Here is a 9,166-nt window from a genome sequence, read left to right as displayed (position 1 = left end):
CTTCCCCACGTGCCATTCTTACGCATTGTAGTCCAAAGAAATTAACTCAGCTCTTAATTCTGACCCTAAAGCTGGTTTATCCATCTACATATGTCTGTTTATGTTAATATAACCTGCTTTGAACAGTCACTAATCTATAAATTGTTCCACTCTGGTAACCATAGACTGTATAATAAAGATGCTGGTAACAATGTTGATGACATGTCATGGTGTGCGATAGGCGGGTCTTCCATTAGGTTTAGCCCTCGGTACTCGCCGTAGTTCCATGCGCGTTTACAGGACGAACGAAGGAGGTAAAGTTTTTTCCGCAGCATGTTTAACTTGGATTTAATTTACAAAGCAAACGTTAGATTGAGTGCACCGCTTGTATTTAGACTGCTGCAGTAGCAAATGCAGTCTACCAGTCTTAATGATAACTAACCGACGTTAACTTTAGGTTGTGTTACTACGATAGTAGCTACTACTACTAGCCGGCTAAGCTGAGTGCTAAACTAATGTCAGCTAATTTACCCGTTCTAGTTTATTCTGTTGTTATTAATGTTCAACAAATATTTGTCCTGAAGTACCTCCTTGGCTGCTTTGCCATACGTAAAACAGGATCAGGAACACTAGCTCGAGAAAACGCGCCACAGTGAAGCCCACTAAAGAAACGTCCGATTTTATCTTTATTTACCCACTGGCAAAGAGGTGTAGTGCACAAAACGACACTGAAAGCATTTTTGGGCAAAACAGGCAGTTTATTTTAATTCGGCGTAAATGTACTGTCGCAGAAGTCATAGGTAATACATCAAAATCTGCAGCAGCGTCCTTATATTAATGTGATACCTGCTGGAACTATGAACTGGCTGAGATACTGGGGCAAATTTCACGTGGTTTTTGAAACCATATAAAATAGTGTTCACAGTGATTTAGCTGGTGCTCAACAAGCAGCACACTGTTGATGTTTATCAACTACCTTACCCTACCCTTCCCTACACTAAAACTAGGGTTTTACCTATTGTTTTCATTGGCGATTATTTTCTCAATTAATTGATTAGTTATTTGGTCTATAAAATGTGAGAAAATGGTGAAGAGTATCATTTTGTGATTCCCAAACCCCAAGATGACACCCTCAAATGTCTTGCTTTATCCACAACCAAAAGATATTCAGTTTAAGTCACGGAGAAGGAAAGAAACCAGAAAATGTTCATATTTGTAAAGATGCATGGCATATGATTAAATGATGGTGGAAAAAGTTAAATGTTTTTCATCAGACATTGCTCAAAGTGAAAATTATACCTATTATTATTATTATTATTATTATTATTATTATTATTATTATACAGACTCATTACACAGAAGCCTATATTTGATTTAACTTTGGTGATAATGGCTTACAGCCGCGTGAACCATTTCTGAGTGGTTTTGGCAGCGTGGGGAGATGGCAGGTCCTGCTGGAAGACAAACTCTGCATTTCCAAAAAGCTCTTCGGCAGACAGAGTCATATCGATCTGCAAAATTTGCTGGTAGCTGGCTGTGTTCATTTTGGACTTGATTATGCAAAGTGGACCAACACCAGCAGATAACAGGACATCCTATATTGTCACTGACTGTGGAAACTTCACATTGGACTTCAAGCTACTTTGAATCTGTGGATCTTCACTCTTTCTCCAGACGTTGATTTAAAAAAAACTTGCAACATTAGCTTTCATCTGAAAAGAGGACTTTGGACTGCTTAGCAGTGATCCAGTTCATTCTCTGCTTAGCCCGGGTAAGATGCTTCTGACATTGTTAGGTGTTAAGGAGTGATTTGATTATTGGAATTCAACACTTGTAGCCCATTTCCCAGTCACGTCTCTGCGTGGTGGTTCTGGATGTTCTGGCTCCAGCCTCAGTCCACTGCTTGTGAATCATTCTTCAATCTGCTTTTCTTGACCATTCTGTCAAGTCTGTGGTCATCCCCCTTGTGCACCTTTTTTAAGACGCTTTTTCCTTCCAGTTAACTTTCCATTAGCGCTTCTTAAATCTTACCCTCCTTGTGGAGGGTGTCAGTGATTGTCTTCTGTACAGCCGTCAAGTCAGCAGTGATTGTGGCTGTGTATTCTAAACCAGACAGAGAATTTAAAGGCTCTTTGTAGGCCTTCTGAGTTCTTTCGCTGATTACAACTCTTCAAAGGACTGTGTAGGAGTGTCTAGGGGTCCGTGATTGAGATCTCTGTAGGTTTCTGTGAAATATTCTAATATTTTGAGATTGACTTCAGAGGAGTTTATGAGCTGTATGCCATTACCATTGAGGTTGAAACAAATAAAAGATAAGATAATCCTTTATTTTTCCCTGCTCTAGGGGAAATTTCCATTGTTACAGCAGCAACATCTTTCACAGCAGCACTAAACATATGCACAATAATAATAATAACAATAATATGTACAATATATACAAAGATGAAAAATGAAAATGAATAAATACTTGAAAAACTTGACATATTTCAGTTTGTCTGCTGAGTCTCGAATTTTTATATTTTTCCATTTTAAACAATGTCTGATGAAAGAAAATGCCTGTACCACAATCTGAAAATTTTAATTTCTTTAGAAATTACTCAAAGCAATTAATCACTTATCAAAATAGTAGTTGCCAATTAATTTAGTAGTTGACAACTAATTAATACATCAGTAGTTGCAACTCTAATCACAACATTCCCTATGCTTGAGTATAAGAGATATATAATTAATTTCATACCACCGTTGCAGGATTAACCAGCTGAGAGATTCTGGGGCAAAAAAAAGTGCTGTCGAGCTCCTACTGACCCGAATTACACGACATTTTGATTATTTCTGAGTCACAGGGAAACCAATAGGTAGGGTAAAACCCAGTAAGAAGCTTAAATTCCTTAAAAATGTAGGCTAAGCATCCCCCCAGGTTTATGCTTGTTTTAAATATCAGTTAAATTAAGTTACAATAAAGTTATCAGCTCTCTAATTGTCATATGTCTTGGACCCATAAATTCTAAAATTATTGGAAATCATGAAAACAGGTAAAAACAATAATCAAACATAATTTGTATTTGTGTTTATAGAGCATTTATCTGGCAGTTTAAGTGAGAATAACATCCAAGCTTGAAACCATATTTACTCGGATGCATAAATAACAAGTTTGTTGTGAGCTGATTGACTTGTGAGGTAACATTGCCCCTGTTGGCTTTTTCACCTGGTATAAAGGGCATCTTCCGCAGTAGGAGACGATGCCACAACCAGGCATCATTTCTTTTTATTTAAAAACGTCAAAATCTACTTCTTTAAATTTTGCACTTTACCTTACAGGGTATAGGTTACCTTAGTAAATCTGTCCTGTGAGAAAACAATTAACCACCCCGATTTCATTTAAAAAACAGAGAAAAGCAAATAATCTGCACATATGAGCAGATGTAACTAGACAATAATAATAAATAATAATAAATAATTTTAATTTAATTTGTTGCAATTTTTGTACACTAACCAATTGAGATAGCTGCGTCATGTTAAAGAATGCAACCATCTGACTTCACTCTCTGCTGCTGTGTTCTCGGACCCTTCATCACAGCCATGAAAAAATTCCACCTGAAAGGTCATCGAAACTCCCACGTGCTTGTCTGGAATGTGCAGTTTGCGAACAGCGACAGTAAAGCCTCAGTGGTGTAATTTCTAAAGCACTGTTGGCTCAACACTGCTCGTGCATTGTCCTCACTTGTATCGCTAATGCAGACCTAGCAGTACAGGCCAGCCTATATTGTTTGCCTGTAAGGTGAATATGCTGTAGAAACCCCTGGACCAGTTTTGTGTAGAAACTTTTAAAGATATAGCTGACCAACACTTAAAATTTGAGAAGAAACTAGATTCTTCTAAATTACACGTGTCACCACACACATAATAAACTCAGATAATTTCATAGTTCCAGTATTTTAAAGCTTTAGAATGCTAGAAATACATGTAGTGGCGTGTGTGTCTGTGTGTGTGTGTGTATGTATATATATATATATATATATATATATATATATATATATATATATATATATATATATATATATATATATATATATATATATATACATATATATATATATATATATATATATATATATAAAACCACTTAAAGAGCTGCTCTACAAACATCAGCTGTGTGTTAGCAGGTGCTGCTGACTTACCTGTTTATGAGGCCATGCAGCAGAATGACAGTGGACCGAGTGCAGCAGTAGCAGCAGGGTGGTGGACAGTACAGCAAAGCAGCTGGGCTTATCACTTAGATAACAACAGGGGGGTTGGGTTGGGTGTCTGTGTTTGGGAAGGGGGTGGTGAGGGGGTTAGGCTATAGGAGGCTCCTATTCCCCTCGTTTATAGTATTGTTAAACCAACCAATATATCCGTCTACTGATGTTAATTAACCAGAAGTTGTAGCAAAAGAATAGTAGCATGTTCCTTATTGGTAGGGACTTACATGCTTTTGTCTTATCTGAATTTAAAGAAGAAATAATATTTGAAGCATATACACCCATTTGTTGTCCTGTATTGTTATACATTTTATTTTTCAGGTTTTGGATTGTTACTCCAGAAGGACATTTAATGGTGTCCTCTTGTGCTCTAGTGAATTGTGATGAGCATGTTTCACTGAATGGATTCTTTATAAATCAAGCAATGGATTAATCGCTTGATAAAAAAAAAAACAGTTTAAAAATTTACAGGTTGGTCTTTCCATGTCAACTCAGCAAGATTAGGGAAGATCAATTGCTTGACCATCTCAGAATCTCTTAAAATTTTGTAGGAATGATCTTAAATAAATTATATTATTATGAATACTAAATACCTTTGTGTGATTTTCAAATCTTTCTCAGTAAAGAAGCCCTCAAGTTGCTACGTGTTCAATCAATGAGTTGAATTATTTGGTTCAATAGGTGACATATTTTTGCACGAAGGCATTATGAAACGATAATGACTTGACATACAAGTAGATGATACTTCCAACTTTTCCTATCCAAATTTTTTTCTGCTTAAAAATGATTGAAGATGTCCATCAGTCCATTTGGAAATTAATTGCATTTTTTCTTGTGTCAACTTTCATTGACCATCACTTCCATTTCTACTAACATATGGAAGCTTTCTATGCATTGTCATTCAGATAGCATTCTCACAATAAAATTGATTATATTGATCCTATGCATTAGATATATGTATTTCCTTTTTTAAAAAACAACAATTATTTGAGATTTTTCACATGACTGAGAGTGTATTTTGGCCTCTTTTTCTGATGAAGACTGGACTCTGATCACATATGTAAAGCTTCAGGCAGATTGAAGCATGGAGCATGTACAGGCTATTTAGACGGCACTTTGTGTCCAACCATCAGGTGGTGCTATGACTGTGACTGTATTCCACCATATGGGTGTGATGAGGGCTGGAGTCTGATCACACACGTAAAGTTTGAGGCAGATTGGAGCATGTACAGGCTAGTTAGACAGCACTTCCTGTCCATCTGTCAGGTGGCGCTATGACTGTGACTGTGTTCCAGCACAAGGACTTAGTGAGAGCGGTACTCTGACACGTAAAGTTTCAGGTAGATTGGCGCGTGTACAGGCAGTTATAGAGCACTTCCTGTCCATCCACCAGGTGGTGCTATCACTGTGACTATATATTGGTCTATGGTTGTCATCAGGGCTGGACTCTGATCACAAATGTAAAATTTCAGGCAGACTGGAGCATGTACAGGCTAGTTATACATCACTTCCTGTGTCATGGCGAATTGTCAAAATTCTGCCAGTCGCCATTTCTACACTCTCAGACTTTTGCAGAGTATTTTGATAAATTTTGATCACTCATGCCTGGTGTACATACTGGCCAAATTTCAGCTCTGTCAGAGTTATTCTGTTTGAGCTCATAGCCTTTGAAAAAGTGCAAAAATTGGGAGGAAAAAATGGTCCAAAAATTGACACATAATTAAAAATGGCCGACTTCCTGTTGCGTTTTGGGTAAGGTTGTCAGTTACATTTTTGTGTGTCTTGATGAGTTACATATGTGTATCAAATTTCATAACCTAAGGTGACACGTACTGGCTGTAGTAAATGTTTGAAACTTTCCAGGTGGCGCTATCGAGCCACTTTGGCTCACACCTATACAGTTCCCCTAAAATATCAAATTTTTCGCCAGTCCTGATATGTGTGCAAAGTTTCACCTGTTTTCAAGTATTTTTTAGGCCTGCTAAAGTCCAAATGAAAAGACCGCCAAAAAAAGAATAATAGTTAAGAAAAATAATTCTTTGCATTTCAGTAGGGTCTTCGCACCATTTGGTGCTCGAACCCTAAATACACTGCCTGTCCAAAAAAAAAAGTCGCCACTTGGATTTAACAAAGCAAATGGGTAAGAGCCTTCCATCGGATAATTGCTGCAGTGATGAATATGTTTCAGCAGGCAACAACTTATTTAACCCTAGCTGATGCAGTGAGGAGCTTCTCATTTCTTAAACAACTGTGTCGGAAGACATCCTGTGGTCGTGGAAAGGATATGAATCTGTGTCAGAAGGGTCAAATTATCGGCCTGCATCAAGAAAACAAAACATCTATGGAGATTGCTGAAACTACAAAAACTGGGTGAGGAACCATCCAACGCATTATTTAAAACCTGATGAATACTGGTAAATCATCATCATCTTCCAGGAACAAATGTGGTCGGAACAAACTCTCAGATGACCATAGGAAATCAACAGGTGAATTCACGGCAATGTTTAATAGTGAAACTAAGAGCATTTTCCGCACAATGTGATGGGAACTCAATGGATTGGTACTAAACAGCTGTGTAGCCCTAAGAAAACCACTTATAAGTGAGGCTAATCAGAAAAAAAGGCTTCATTTTTCTAGGTAGCATAAAGATTGGACTCTGGAGCACTGAAAGAAGGTCATGTGGTCTGATGAGTCCAGATTTACCCTGTTCCAAAGTGATGGGCGCATCAGGGTAAGAGGAGAGGTGGATGAAGTGATGCACTCATCAATGACTAGTGCCTACAAGCCTGTGGGGGTCAGGGTTATGATCTGGGGTTGGTCAGGTTCAGCAGCGTTATGTGCCCAAGAATGAGGTCAGCTGAGTACATGAATACTGTATACTGAATGACCAGGTTATTCCATCAATGGAGTTTTTCTTCCCTGATGGCATGAGCATGTTCCATAATGACAATGTCAGGATTCATGGGGCTCACATTGTGAATGAGTGGTTCAGGGAGCACGAGGCATCATTTTCACATGTGGATTGGCCTCCACAGAGTCCAAACCTCAGCCCCGTTGAGAATCTTTGGGATGTGCTGGAGAAGACTACATAGCGGTCCAACTCTCCCGTCATCAATATAAGATCTTGATAGAAAATTAATGCAACTCTGGACAGAAATAACTGCTGTGACATTGCCGAAGCTTATCGAAACGATGCCATGGCAAAAATGTGTCATTCTCAGAGCTAAAGGGGGTCGGATGAATTATTAGACTTTGCGACTTTTTTTGGGCGCCGGGCAGTGTGTTCATCACTATGAGATGACATGTTATGAGTTGGTGCTATTGAATTGCATAACAGTAACCAATATTTTTTTTGTTGTGCCCTATATGATAATTGACATTAATTTTAAAAATGCAAATCCAGAGATTTAAGTATACAATATACTTACATAAACTGCCTTAAATAACTTATTATTGTTTTAGTATATAGAATAATTATTAGCAAGATCTTATGTCTTTATTGATTTGCCACATATAAGTAATTCACATTGTATGACATTATATGTGTAAAACATGCCAACTGTGGATGAATGTGCTGATAAACCTTGAAACCTCAATTTTAGACATTTTTGGTTTTAAAAAGACAAAGGTGAGCATTAAATGTTAATTTTAATGTTAATGTTAATTATGTTAATGTTATGTTAATGTTAATTTAATGTTAATTTTAATGTAAATGTTAATTTTGCCTAAATAAACAAATGAAGTTAGACATTTTCCTTAATAGTCTTTCTGAAATTGGTTAAATTTTATTGTAGCTATTGAAAATGCAATGATAAACTTTTAAACAAGTAATCCCCATCTGGGCTCCACAGTGCCACAGTCTTGATTGCACATTTTCATTGTAGTCACTCATGCACTTACAGTTAGTGGGTCTGTCTGTGTCAGTCTCTAGGCAACTTGCCATGGCAAAGAAAATCAGTCAGATTTATCCTGGTAAATATGATGTTAGAACACCCATACAACTGAGAAAATTAGATTGAAGAGTGAAATAAATGAAAATGAAAAAATTCTGAGCTGATGCAGTAACTGAGTGGGGACTGGAGGCTTCTCTGTGCACAGCCACTTCGCAGCATCTAATGCATGTGAGGCATTTAAGGGACATCTGTAAATAGCCTCAGACAACAACCTTGATTACATTCTTCCCCTCTAAAGGACTTTCTGCATTCATCAATCATACCGGGTATATTGTTTAGCTCTGGGAAACACTTGAGATATGACTGTTAAACGGCTGATGCTATGCATAGTAGTTTTTGCCCAGTGTGGCTAATCGCATGGCTGGTAACGGAGCTTTTGCAATTGAAGCATTGATGTTCCAGATCAAAATGTTAAAAAACGTTTCCAAAAACCTGTGTCCTGACAGGTGCATGACCAGCAGAGCACCAGGCAGCATCAAACTGAAGCAGTGAACAATCAGAAATGAAAATTACACTCACCACTGCCTATAGTGTAGTCAGAGAAGAGTTACCCTTGACTAACTTTGTCTCAGTTCATGCTAATGAAAAAGAGCAGGTTAAATGTAAGCAGTGTTTATCTGCACCTTTTATTACTGATAATAACATAATTTGCTCAGAAATCACCAGAGTATGTAGGAGCTGGTCATGTGGTTTGCTTGATTAATAGTTTCAGTATTAGGTTTTGATACTGTGCCACACACATATTTCAGTCAATGCAGAAAAAATGTTTGCCCAGACCAATTCAGAAATTCTGCGAGTCAAATCCAATGTTACATAACCTGTTTGAGGTGGTGAGCAGACTGCTGGTGGTCACCAGCACTTGTATGCTATATTATCAGACACAATCTGAAGTGGGCCCCTCGTCTGCTTAGCAACCTGCAAGTTAGCGAGCAATTTGATATACTGATGGCTTGTAAATAATTAATGCAAAATTATGTCATGGCCGCAGGCCAA

General features: G+C 37.7%; 1 protein-coding gene across 2 annotated transcripts in view; it reads left to right on the top strand.

Annotated features, from left to right (window-relative positions):
- The first annotated feature begins 251 nt into the window (after positions 1 to 251).
- focad (focadhesin) overlaps positions 252 to 9,166 on the top strand; it is a 114,043-nt gene continuing 105,128 nt past the window's right edge. For both annotated transcript variants that reach the window (XM_023263741.3, XM_035945182.2), the window contains exon 1: positions 252 to 293. The gene's annotated coding sequence lies outside the window, so the exon portion shown is untranslated. The remainder of the gene's footprint in view (positions 294 to 9,166) is intronic.

This window comes from Amphiprion ocellaris, chromosome 23, assembly GCF_022539595.1.
Source record: "Amphiprion ocellaris isolate individual 3 ecotype Okinawa chromosome 23, ASM2253959v1, whole genome shotgun sequence".
NCBI classification, from domain to species: Eukaryota; Metazoa; Chordata; class Actinopteri; family Pomacentridae; genus Amphiprion; species Amphiprion ocellaris.
Note: the sequence above shows the minus strand (reverse complement) of the source record. Positions and strands in the feature narration are given on the sequence as shown.